We start from the raw sequence: 14,198 nt of genomic DNA, 5'->3' as shown, positions 1-14,198 counted from the left end.
AAAATCGAGTTTTAAAAACTCGAGTTCAGAAAACGCCGCTATAGGACTTAAAAACGTCACTATAGGGCTTAAAAATGGAGTTATAAAAAAAATTTAGCAGAAAAACGCCACTATAGGGCTTTAAAACGTCAGTATAGGGCATAAAAACGCCACTATAGGGCTCACTGAACCTGGTATTAAACACTTATGAAAAATTTTTGCAGAAAAACGCCGCTATAGGGTTTTAAAACGTCACTATAAGACTTAAAAACGCCACTATAGGGGCGATAAAACTATAATTTTTTTTGCATGGAACTCGAGTTTCTAAAACTCGAGATTTATGTAAATGGATCTCGATTTTCTAAAACTCGAGATGCCTAATTTCCTTTATAGTTTCACGCGTTGTCTAACTAAACAAATACTCTTCTTAATCACGATTATTCTGCTCATTCCCCCAATAACTAGTCCAGCTTTGTATTTATCATGACCCATACAAATCTATCATCCATATCAACTCTCATTTCTGTACAATTTTAGCTTGGTGTGGTTAATTTTTGAACCGAAAAATAACATTTTGGTCCGGGTTATCATTAATTTATTTCTTACATTTTGATAATAGTTAAATTGGAATATTTTATTTTCAATTTGCAATCATTATGGGTCCAACTTTCGGTTATTTTTTAGTTGTTGGGTTGATATGTATAACTACCGGAGTTGAAGATTGATAAATTTGAATTGTGTTTTTGTGTCTGGTTACCAAGAAAATGTAAAAAAACCTATGATTTTATGGTATAGACCAAATTGACAGCAAACTGAAAATAATAAAGGCTAAATTGACAATAATCCTAAAATGTAAAGACCAAAATAAAATTTTCGCCTTAATTCTACCTACCATTCCAGTTTGCATTGTAATGATGGCCATAAATATTGTCAACCTGAAGTTTCAACTCAAAAATAAAAAAATAAAAAATAGTTTTTACCATTCCAATTTGGGTAATATTTTTATTTTAAATTCCCCTGATAAAATATAGTGGAAATAAGTCTAACAATTTGAGGGCAAGATAGTATTTTGAAATTGATGATGCCGAAAATCTCACCAGTGAGTTGCACAATGCTTGTACGCTCGAAACGACACCTGCACAACAAAAAGGAGAAGACCTAACAAAGAGCACCGGTGTGGTGCCGGCCAAATACCATCTGAAAGTCAAGTTAGAACTTCTTTCAACTCTAGAGTACTAGAGAGGGGTTAATTATGCGTACCTCGATTTGTGAGGGTATTAGGGCTTTTATAGTAGTTGAGGATTGACCTTTTTTACTTGGAGTAAAAGTCATTTCCTTATAAGAATCCTTATGAGCATGGATTACGGAGTCATTTCCTTATAGGAATCCTTATGAGCGTAGATCGCGGAGTCCTTTCCTTATAGGGCTCTAACACTGAGCGTGGGATACAAGTAATTCCCTTATTACTCATGCATGGTGGCCAAGTCATGGTTTTACTTATAACTGTCGGCCTCAAGGCCGTCACCTTGCCTTATCCCCTTCAGCCATGTCGGCGTCGGTTCCTTGCTACGTTCTATGGACTGCCCAAGAGCTCCGAATTACCATCCATCAACCTTGGAGCCTTCAGCTTTTCCATTTGTCCAATCCCGTCAGCTTAGACCGTAGGCTCTTTCGTACATGACAAACCAATGAGTTGAACCATAGTTTATTTTTACGTATCAGTTGCCCCTTACTCCATATCTCCGTCAGTTCAAGCTGACTGGCTATGGAGTTATATTTTTTGTTGGTGACTTTCATTTTAGCTAGGAGAGAGAAAATGATACTGTTGGTATTAAATACTTTGGATACGTGGCGAATTTCGGTTGGCTCCACTTCTAGACGAGGGCGTCGCTTCGTCTTTGTGCGTTTCCCTTATATATATATATGGCCCACCTCTCCCCATTTTTCCTATTTTACTTTCACTGATTTCTGGAGAGCACATCCGTCGCCTATCCTCCGTCAGCACTGCCAACATTTCTGTCGTCACTTCTTCAACCGTTACTTTTGGAAAACTTGTAAGTTTCTTTTCTTTCCTTGCACATACTTTATTTCAATTAATTCTTTAAAGTGAGGTCGACATCCTAGGTGCTTAGATTACACTCGTCACTTGTAGGTAGTCAGATGTCGAGTGACCAGTCGTCGGTCCGCGATGGAGCGGCTACGACGAGGTATTTGGTTCAGGTAGTGAGTCCGGGAGGTTTTCCTGGTCATCAGAGAGGGAAATGTCAGCCCAAACTCCCGTCGAGGAGGTAGGAAGTCATGGAGACGGCGGCCAGGAGGAGGTAGTAGGTGAGGAGAGTGAAGTCGGAGTAGGAGAGAGAAGTAGTGACGGGGATGAGGGTGACGAGGGGTCTTATGAAGGGACTTCTGGAAGTCCTGGAGGTAAACGTCCCTTCATCCTTCCCAAGGAGTGGGCTGTAAATAAGTTCCTCCCAAAGATGATTCTCAAAATTTTTAACGAGTTACGAAGTCGTTTCCAAATCCCCGACCATATTCCTATCCGTCTGCCTAGGGATGGTGAAAAATGTTATACATAAAGAACTGCAGATGTTGGCATGTATGATGCCATGTTTGCTGCGGGGCTGAGACTGCCTCTGATGGCTTTACACCGTCAGTTGGTTGATTTCCTTAGCCTTTCTGTCAGTCAGATTGCTCCAAACTCGTGGAGAATTTTCATTGGTGCTGAGATACTGTGGGGTCGTCTAAGCAGAGGCTACCGTCAGCTTTCCTTGGATGAATTTTTTTATTACTACAGACCCCGGCACCTTTCTTCTTCCAAGGGGATGTATCACTTCGCCGTCAGGGAGAAGGATTTGAGGCTGGTGTCTGAGATGCCAGATTCTAATAGAGCCTGGAAGAGCAGGTTCTTTTTTGTCGAAGAGACGAACTGGGTGTGCCGTCAAGAAGAGTGGGAGACGATACCTCACGGTTATTTCGATAATACTTGGGCGTTTGCGAGGGAGTCAGGTTTTAGCCGTCAGCTTTTGTCCTCGTCAATTTTCTACGTATCACAATCTATTTTTGAATGGTTTTAACGTTGTCAATTTGCTTGTTCTTTTTCAGCCTTCACACGCCCACTAATAACCGACGAGCAGGAAGATTTCATCCATCGGGTTTTGGAGATTCCTTTAGAAGAGCGATTGTGTCGGGACTTAATTACCCTCGACACTCTTCACGCGTACTGCGGAGGTCTTGAACCGACGCTGGAAGCTCGCAGATTGGAAGATTTTTCCTGTCACCGTGAGTATCTTGATCTTATTGTCCCGTCATTTTTGTATTTTTAGTCGTCAGTTCCCCTTATGTGTTTCTCTTGTAGAGATGGACGCAGCTAAAAAACGGATTAGGGCTGCTGCTGCCCGTCAAAAGGAGGAAAAGAAGGCAAATGGGGAGGTGACGTCTATGTCTGCCCCCCAGACCGTCACTAAGGGTTCCCTAAAAAGGAAACCCGACGGGGATGTCAATCGTCCCTTGAAAAAGACAACCGTCACTCCTAGGAATGAGCTCCCCGAGAAGTCGACCCCTAAGTCAGGCCATGGAGCAGGGAAGGGTGTTATGACTTCTTCTGGTCCTGTCCTGAAGGGGCCCCGTAGCCTATTGACGCACAAGGACTTTGCTGTTGAAACCATCGAAGCACTTATAAGACCGACGGACATAAATCCTTGTGCTCAACTAGGGACGAAAGATCTGGGGTCGTCTGCTTTGTTTGATCTTTCACGGGTAAGCCATCAGCCTTTAACTAATCCTTGCCTGATCTTTTTCTTGTTTAATGACTGACGGTTGTATTCTTTTCTAGGCCTTAGTTCGCGTAAAGGCGTTTCAAGACTGGTGCGTGGCCAAGGAGGGTGTCGTCACCCGTGTTAACAAACATAAGGCTAATATGCAAAATCAGCAAGCTCAGTATAAGGAAGCTATGTGTCTTCTTAATGTCGAGCTGAAAGACGTAAAGCAGAAGCTGGAAGAGGCAGGTCGTTAGAAGGACGAGTTAGAGAAAGAACTGACGACTCTTCGTGATTAGGTGAAGACAGCTGAGGCTGATGCGGTCGCGAAGTTCAAGACGTTAGACTCTTTCATTGATTCCTGTGGTGGATACTATGGTACGGGATTCGATGATTGCCTTAGACAAGTAGCGTCAGCTTTCCCTAAACTGGACCTTTCTGGAATTACTCTGGACGACGCCCAGCCGATGACGCCTGCTACTGACGCCGTTACTGCTGGTGGTGACGACTTAGAGGATTCTTCACATGGAGATAGTGGGGTTGTTCTAGCCCAACTTGCTGCGAATCCTCCCGTCAACCCCTTAGTGGAGATCCTTGTAGTGGAAGACCCTCCTGCACCTGAGAAGTGAAACAAGGCTTCAAGTGACGCTCCTCCTTCCCCGCCGTAGTTTTCTCTTTATAATTGTTGTATTTCTCTTTGGACAATATTTTTAACTGCCCCCTTTGTCTTTGGGGTTTCCATTTGGACACTAATTTACTTTTGCTTAATGCCCGTCGCTTTTTATGTATGTATGTTGGGCAATTTGCTCGTGTTTTCTAAATTTACTTTCCCATTTGCAGGCTGAGGCCGTTAGCCTTTATGTAATTTAACGTGCTTATGACTCTACTGTTTTAATAAAGCCGTCGCCCTTCCGCAAGGAATTTTTTGGTTATTCCTTTATTTTTGAAGTTGTTTAATGTTGGGCTTGCCCAGTTGTAGGTTATGACCCAACGAAATGGAGTTATGATGCAAATTTAATGGAGCCGTCAGTTTTTTTTAAACCGTCAGCTTCTTGTTAAATTTGAGTTTTGTCAGTTTACTTTGGTTCTCTTATTGGACCGTCAGCTTATTTTGTTCATTTTGTGGGCGACAAATCGTCGGTTCTTTATTTTAACTGTCAGCTTAATGGCTGAGTTTATCGTAGACTTTGCCTCATTGTGTCTTTTATTTAGACCGTCAGCCCAATAGCTGAGTTTTTTCTGGTCTTAGCCACTTTAGTCAGTCTTTTATTTAGACCGTCAGCTTAAGAGCTGAGTTTATTGTGGACTTGGCCACTTCATCAATCTTTTATTTAGACCGTCAGCTTAAGAGCTGAGTTTATCGTGGACTTAGCCACTTCAGTCTTTTATTTAGACCATCAGCTTAAGAGCTGAGTTTATTGTGGACTTGGCCACTTCATCAGTCTTTTATTTAGACCGTCAGCTTAAAAGCTGAGTTTATCATGGACTTAGCCATTTCAGTCTTTTATTAGACCGTCATCTTTATTGCTTTGTCCAACTTGTGGACTTGGCCATTTCGTCGGTCTCTTATGAATTTGAATTTGTAAGTAGAAACTTCAGTAATTCTGAATAAATTCCTCTTATTGTCATGCATCTATATGAAAAAGTAGTTCAACAACAAAAACTTGCCCTTTTGGGCTTATTGTAGCAAAACCAAAGTAAAAAACACGCCCGTTGGGCTTATTGTAGCAAATACTTAACGTAAGCGGTAAATCTGAGTGAACTAAGAATAAAAAGGAGGGGTGTTGTTCTTCACGTCATCGCCTCTACTGGTAGTACTTTCGCAAGTGTTCAGCATTCCATGGATGCGGTAGCTTCCGTTTGTCCAATGTCTCCAGATGGTAGGTGCCCTTCCACTGCCATGCCGTGACTCGGTAAGGTCCTTCCCAATTCGAGCCGAGTTTTCCTTGGGTTGGGTCTCTTGCTGCGCCCATGACTTTTCTTAGAATGAGGTCTCCAACCTGGAAGTCTCTGTGCCTAACCCGGGAGTTGTAGTGTTTGGTCATTCGGTCCTAGTACCGTGCGAGCCTTTGCTCTGTCGTTGTCCTGACTTCATCCACTAAATCGAGCTGCAGACGTATGGCCTCGTCATTTTTCCCTTCGTTATGGTTGTGCACCCTGTAGCTTGTGAGGCCGACTTCGGCTGGGATAACTGCCTCGTTCCCGTATGTTAGTCGGAATGGTGTCTCTCCTGTTGGTGTCCTTGCTGTCGTCCTGTATGCCCAAAGTATGCTCGGCAACTCTTCAGCCCATATGCCCATTGCCCCCTCAAGCCGAGTCTTGATAATCTTCAGCAAGGATTGGTTTGTGACTTCGACCTGTCCGTTGGCTTGAGGGTAGGCGGGGAGGAGTAGTGGTTTCGTATCCCTAGTTGCGAGCAGAAGTCCCGGAAGGCATCGTTGTCGAATTGTTTCCCGTTTTCCGAGACTAAGACTTTAGGGATGCCAAATCTGCATATAATATGTCGCCAAACGAAACTACGTACGTTCTTCTCCGTAATGGTGGCCAAGGCTTCAGCTTCTACCCATTTCGTAAAGTAGTCGATGCCTACTATTAGAAACTTCAGTTGTCGTATTGCCGTAGGAAACGGTCCCATGATGTCCAGTCCCCATTGAGCGAATGGCCATGGCGCTGTCATCGGGGTAAGTTCTTCAGGTGGCTATCTGACGACATTACTGAACTTTTGGCACTTGTCGCATTTCTTTACATAGGCCTCGGCATCCTTCTGCATGGTTGGGCCAAAATACCCCATTCGTACTAGCTTGTGTACTAATGACCTCAACCCTGAGTGGTTTCCACAGATTCCTTCGTGCACTTCTTTCATGACGTAATCTGTTTCTTTAGGACCTAAGCATCGTAGGTAAGGGCAGGAGAAGCCTCTTTTGTACAAGACATCTCTTATCAGGACGAACCTCACTGCTTGGACCTTTAGCTTTCTTGCAGCCTCCTTTTCGTCCGGTACTACGCCGCTCTTCAAGTGGGAAACTAATGGCGTAGTCCAATCGCTTTCAGAACCAAACTCCTATACATCGACAGAATTTATAAATGGAGAGAGCTGAACGAAAGAGAGTACGTTACCAAGGGTGGCCATATGTTCAGCTGAAGCGGCTTTGGCTAGGCGATCAGCTTGTTCGTTTTCTCCTCGGGGGATCTGTGTAATTTCGGCCTTCAGCTCGTTTACCCTCCACCTCACTTGGTCCACATATTTTTTCATCCTTTTGCCTTTACACTCATAATCCCCATTTATCTAGTTGACCACGACTTGAGAGTCGCAGTGAATGATCACTCTTTTGGCTCCTGCAGCTTTGGCGAGGTCAAGCCCTGCTATCAAAGCTTCGTACTCCGCCTCATTGTTGGTGGTAGGGAACTCAAGGCGGATCATACACTCGACCATGTCTCCTTCGGGTGAGTGTAGCATGACGCCGGCTCCCCCAGCCTGCCTGTTAGAGGACCCGTCTACATGTATGCTCCATTGGGGAGAGTCTTCTGCCCCCCTGTCCTCGCCATTTGTAAACTCGGCAATGAAATCTGCAACGACCTGTCCTTTAATGGCGGTTCGCGGGTGGTACTGGATGTCAAACTCACTTAATTCTATAGCCCATAGTGCCAATTGCCCAGCAGCTTCAGGGTTGCTCATTGCCCGTCGCAAAGGCTTGTCAGTTAGGACGATCATCTTGTGGGCTTTAAAGTACGGCTTTAGTTTGCGTGCTGCTATAACCAGCGCAAATGCGAGTTTTTCCATGGGCGGATATCTCTCTTCGGCTCTGCGTAGTGCCCGACTGGTGTAGTACACAAGTTTCTGCACTCTTTCTTCTTCTCTAATCAAGGCGGCGCTGACGGCGGCTGGGGAGACAGCAAGATAAAGAAAGAGTTCTTCACCCGGTTGCGAGGGACTCAGCAATGGGGGGGAAGAGAGATAAGTTTTTAATTCTTCAAACGCTTGTTGGCACTCGACAGTCCACTCGAAAGATCTCTTTAGTGTGCGGAAGAAGGGTAAGCACTTGTCCGTCGCCCTTGAGACGAACCTATTTAGTGCTGCTATCTTGCCATTAAGACTTTGTACTTCCTTCACATTTTTTGGTGGTGCCATCTCTATTATAGCTCGGATTTTATCCGGATTGGCTTCGATGCCCCTTTGGGAAACCATGAATCCTAGGAATTTCCCTGCCGTCACCCCGAAGGCGCACTTTCCTGGATTCAACTTCATGTTGTAAGAGCAAAAAGTGTCGAATGTTTCTCTGAGGTCTTCCAAGTGATCTTCCTCCCTTTTGCTTTTCACTAGCATATCATCTACGTAGACTTGGACATTTCTCCCGATCTGTGGTGCGAACATTTTGTTCATAAGCCTCTGGTATGTTGCGCCCGCATTTTTTAGACCAAACGGCATTACTTTGTAACAGAAGAGGCATTGGCTAGTCACGAACGAAGTTTTCTCTTGATCGGCTTCGTGCATCTTGATTTGGTTGTAACCGGAGAAAGCGTCCATGAAGCTTAAAAGCTGGTGTTGAGCTGTGGAGTCTACTAGAGTGTCGACCCTCAAGAGGGGGTAGATGTCTTTTGGGCATGCTTTGTTTAGATTGGTGAAGTCTACGCACATCCTCCACTTCCCGCTAGCTTTCTTGACCATTACTACGTTGGCTAGCCAGTCGGGGTAGTAAACTTCTCTAATAAAGTTTGCCTCCTGTAGCTTGCGGACTTCTTCAGCTATGGCTCGATCCTGTTCGAGGGCAAACACTCGCTTCTTTTGCCGGACGGGTGGAAAGGAGGGTGATACATTCAACTTATGTACCATGACTGAAGGGTCTATTCCTGGCATGTCCTCGTGACTCCAGGCGAATACGTCCCGATTTTCTCTGAGGAAGGCTGTAAGTGTTTGTCGAACCATGGGACTTGCAAGGGTCCCAATTTTTGTTGTTTGGTCAAGTCTGGAGTCGTCAAGGGATACTTCTTCAAGCTTCTAGACGGGCTCCGTCGTATTTCGATGTTCTTCTATGCTCATGGCTTGGAGGTGATCATCCATTTCCATCATAGCCACGTAGCATTCGCGTGCGGCCACCTGATTTCCGCGTAGTTCCCCTACCCCGTATTCGGTAGGGAACTTGATCATTAAATGATAAGTCGAGGTCGCTGCCTTCCATGAATTGAGGGTGGGTCGTCCTAAGATAGCATTGTAAGCGGATGAACAGTCGACCACGAGGAACGTCACGTCCTTTGTGATCTGCTAAGGATAGTCGCCTGCCGTTACAGACAATGTGACCGCGCCCAGGGGAAACACCCTCGTTCCTCCAAAACCGACGAGTGAGGCATTCGTTAGAATCAATCGTTCTCTGCTAATTCCTATCTGCTGGAATGCCGGGTAGTACAGGATGTCCGCCAAGCTCCCATTGTCAATCAATACCCGGTGTAAGTTGTAGTCCCCCACCTGTAGGCTGATAACAAGCGCATCGTCATGCGGGTGGTGAAGGCGTCATGCATCTTCTTCGGAGAACCCAATGACGTGGCTTTCTCTTCGTGCTATTTTTGGTACTGTGCCCGTTAGCTGGACGTTCTGGACCATTCTGAGGTATGTCTTCCGAGCCTCTTTGGATGACCCGGTAGCCGTCCCTCCTACAATCATCCTTATGTCGCCAATGGGAGGTCTAGGGCGGTCATTATCCCGTCGGGGGGGCTGTTCCTGAGGTGGTGGATCCGTTCTTTCCTTGCTTACAAACTTCTGTAATTTCCCTTGTCTTATAAGGGCCTCAATCTACTGCTTTAAGTCGTAACAATCGGCTGTGTCATGGCCGTGATCTCGGTGAAAGCGGCAGTATTTGTCTCTGGAACGCCTGCTAGGATCTCCCTTCAGCTTTCCAGGGAAGGTCAGAGCCCCTTCGTCCTTGATTTGCATTAGGACTTGATCTATCGGGGTGGTTAGCGGGGTGAAGCTTGTGAACCTTCCTCCCGGAGGTTTAGAACGCCTCTCGTCCCTTCGATCTCCTATTCTCGACCTCTTCCGCCCTTGATCTTGTCGTGCATCTTCCTGCCTCTCCCTTTTTCTTGGCTTCTCTTCCCGAGCCTGCAGCACGTCCTCAACATTCATATACTTAGTGGCCCTGTAGAGTACTTCCGACATGGTCTTCGGGTCATTTTTGTATAGGGAGAACAAAAACTTACCCTTTCGCAACTCATTTGTGAAGGCTGCTACAAGTATTTTGTTGTCGGCTTCGTCAATCGACAGCGCTTCCTTATTGAAGCGTGTTATGTAGGATCTCAGCGTCTCGTCCTCTCGTTGCTTGATACTCATCAAGCATGCCGTGGACTTCTTATACCTGTGTCCCCCAATGAAGTGTGTGGTGAACTGAGCGCTTAGTTCCTTAAAGGTGCTGATGGAGTCAGGCGTCAGTCGGCTAAACCATACCCTTGCGAGGCCTTTGAGTGTTGTGGGGAAGGCCCTGCACATGATCTCGTCTGCTACCCCCTGAAGATGCATTAGAGTTTTGAAAGTTTCGAGATGGTCTAGAGGATCCTTCACTCCGTCATAGCTGTCTATATGCGGCATGCGAAATTTATGGGGTAGGAGGAAGGAGTTCACGGCCGTAGTGAAGGGCGAGTTGGTGTGGTTGACTAAATCATCAAGATCACTGGAAACTCACCCCTTGAGCGCGTTCATCATAACCTCCATATGTTCCCTCATTGCCTGCATCTCTGCGATAATATGTGGTGGAGTCGCATCCGTGAGGGATGGCATGCTCAAGTTCTGCCTCTCCGGTTTGCTTGGGGCGTGGCTGCCTTCAGGCTTCTCCAGATTTTTCTTTGGAGTGCTGGTCCCTTCCTGATCTTCTTGTTGGTCATTCGGTGCTGCATTCTTCTGGCGCAGCTGTTCTTCCAAGTCGTGGTTTTGTTTGGTGAGACGTTCCACGGCGGCACCGAGAGTCTGAACTTGTCTCTTGAGGGCAGTCGTGGGTGGCTCCTCTCCTTGAACGTCGTTAGTGGTTGCCATCGAGCGAGTGAGTACCATGCAACCCTTTAGTCCGGGAAAAGATAGTATGGCTTAATCTGTTTCCCACAGACGGCGCCAACTGATGATGTCGAAAATCTCACCAGTGAGTTGCACAATGCTTGTACGCTCGAAATGACACCTACACAACAAAAAGGAGAAGACCTAACAGAGAGCACCGGTGTGGTGCCGGCCAAATACCCTCCGAAGGTCAAGTTAGAACTTCTTTCAACTCTAGAGTGTTAAAGAGAAGTTAATTATGCGTACTTCGATTTGTAAGGGTATTAGGCCTTTTATAGTAGTTGAGGGTTGACCTTTTTTACTTGGAGTAGAAGTCCTTTCCTTATAGGAATCCTTATGAGCATGGATTGCGGAGTCCTTTCCTTATAGGAATCCTTATGAGCGTGGATTGCGGAGTCCTTTCCTTATAGGGCTCTAACACTGAGCGTGGGATACAAGTAATTCCCTTATTACTCATGCGTGGTGGCCAAGTCATGGTTTTACTTATAACCGTCGGCCTCAAGGCCGTCAGCTTGCCTTATCCCCTTCAGCCATGTCGGCGTCGGTTCCTTCCTACATTCTATGGATTGCCCAAGAGCTCCAAATTACCGTCCATCAACCTTGGAGCCTTCAGCTTTTCCATTTGTCCAATCCCGTCAGCTTAGACCGTAGGCTCTTTCATATGTGACAAACCGACGGGTTGAACCATAGTTTATTTTTACGTATTAGAAACTAAAAGCATCTCCAGGAGCATGGCCATCCGAGTATATTAGCTATAATTTGGAGAACTTATGCACTGTGGATGCTCCAGTGGCTTCTCTATACCCCTTTTTTTTTTTGGCTTATGAACAGTAGCCCATTAAGTCTGATGGGCTACTGTTCATTCTTCAAATATATTTTTTCTATTATAATAATAATGTGTTGAATAAAAAAATGTTGGAAGATGTGAGATAAAGAATCTGTTGAAATGTGTATTTGAAAAAGTAGGTAGATAAAGGTAAAAGTCACTGTTCATTCTCTAAACAATACAAAAATTTGATGAATCTATTAGAGATGCTCTATCATGCAAATCCTACGTCCAGCTTTGTATTTATCATGACTCATACAAATCTATCATGCAAATCAACTCTCATTTCTGTACAATTTTAGCTTGGGGTGGTTAGTTTTTTTAACCAAAAAATAACATTTTGGTCCGGGGTTACTGTTAATTTATTTTTTACATTTTGGCAATAGTCAAATTGGTCCATTTTATTTTCAATTTGCAATCATTATAGGTCCAACTTTGGGTTTTTTTTAGTTGCTGGGTTGATATCTATATCTACTGGAGTTGAAGATTGATAAATTTGAATTGTGTTATTGTGTTTGGTTACCAAGAAAATGTAAGAAAAGCTATGATTTTATGGTATGGACCAAATTAACAGTAAATTGAAAATAACATTGATCAAATTGACAATGGCCCCAAAATGTATGGACTAAAATAGAATTTTTGCCTTAATTCTACCTACCATTTCAGTTTGCGTTGTAATGATGGTTATAAATATTGTCAAACTGAAGTTTCAACCCAAAAATAAAAAAAAAAAATAAATAATAGCTTTTACCATTTTAGTTTGCGTTGTAGTGATGGCCATAGATATTGTTAAACTAAGGCTCCGCTTGGGAGTTCATAAGGGAATGAAATGGAATGGAATGAGATGATCATAAAGGAATGGAAAGGAATGGAATGGAATGTATTTAAGTAAGGGAAAGGAATGGAAAAGAATGGAATGGAATGGAATTAAATAACCTTGATTGGATGTTTTAAAATAAAGGAATGGAAAAGAATAAAAATGAATGGAATGTAAGTAATCCTGTTTGGGAGCAACATGGAGGGAATGGAATGAAATCATTTTATGGCAATATTACTATTAGACCCCTATTTAAAAATAAAGGGTTGAATATATAGGGGTATTTTGGGAGTTTTAGTAAAAAAATCACTAAATCTAATTTCATTCCCTCTCATTCCTCCCAATTTCGGGGGGAATGAAAATTTGAGGTTTTAAAGGAATAGAAAGGAATGAGTGTTCTCTCCTACTCATTCCATTCCCTCCCACTTAAACTCCCAAACAAGGGAATGGACTTTCCATCAATGCTAATGCCAAATCTAAGGGAAATTTGGCATTTTAAGTCTCAAAAACTCTTGCATCAGGGAATTGTAAACAGCAGTATTGCAAATTTTTTTGCAATTGTAAGTAGCAGTATTGCAAATTTTTTGCAATACTGCTACACTACAATTCTAAACATAGAATTGCACTGTTCACAGTATTGCAAAAAAAAAAAAAAATTTACTCCTCCTTTTTCCCCCGAAATTTCTCTCTCATCCCTCTCATTTTTTCTGTTCTCTTCTCTCTCTTCCTTCTCTGTTTCTCCATCTGCTCTTTCATCTCTGAAGCTTTATCGCTGAAATTTCTCACCCATCTCCGAAATTTCTCACCCATCTCACACGGCCTCTCTCTCATCTCTCATCACATGGCCTCTCTCTCATTGCACCGGTACTGGGTTTTGGATTTTTTTGGTTGGAGGTTGGATCAACGTGGATCAGCGAGCTGGGTTTGGATTGGTGGGCTAGGATCGGTTGATGGCGAGCTCCGATGGTTGCTTCGGTGATGATTTTTTTTGAATAGGTTTGCTCCGGTGGCTCCAGTGATGATTTTTTTTGAATGGGTTTGCTCCGGTGATATTTTCTTTGAATGGGTTTGCTCTGGTGATGATTTTTTTTGAATGGGTTTGCTCCGGTGGCTCCGGTGATGATTTTTTTTGAATGAGTTTGCTTTGGTGATGATTTTTTTTTTAATGGGTTTGAATGGGTTTGCTCCAGTGATGATTTTTTTGATCGGTGGCCTAGGCTTCAAATCGGCGGCGTGGGTTTCTGATCGGTGGCTTGGGTTTGCTATTCGGTGGCTTGGGTGGTGGGCGTGGTGGCCATTGTAGGCTCTGTGTGTTGAACTAGTATTAGAGGTTGAGAGAGAAAGAAAGGAATAAAAATGATGGTTGAAAAGCCCAAGAAAATGGGACTGAAAACGGTTGGAAAGAAATAATAAAGAAAAGTTAAAAAATAATATTTTAATAAAAATAGAGTTATGGGATGCTGAAGGTATTGTAAAATGGTATGGCATAATGATAAAGTGGCTTTTTGAAATGGTAAAATAAAATAGAATTGGAATTTTTTGAAACTAATGCTCTAACAATGGCCATAAATATTGTCAAACTTAAGTTTCACCCAAAAAAAAAAAAAGTTTTTTCGAAATCTTTGATTTTATGTATTATAATTTATAAATGAATTTTTGCAAAAGTAAGTTTAGAATCAATAAATAGATGATTTTCTAGATTTTAATTAAACTTTTAATTTTTTTATAAGATTATAGAAATTAATTTGATATGTATTAAAAAACAGTTATTTTGCTTCTTTTTTT

Source organism: Quercus suber, unplaced genomic scaffold (assembly GCF_002906115.3).
Source record: "Quercus suber isolate HL8 unplaced genomic scaffold, Cork oak 2.0 scaffold_235, whole genome shotgun sequence".
Taxonomy (NCBI): Eukaryota; Viridiplantae; Streptophyta; class Magnoliopsida; order Fagales; family Fagaceae; genus Quercus; species Quercus suber.
The sequence above is the reverse complement of the archived record's forward strand: the minus strand, read 5'-3'. Positions refer to the sequence as shown.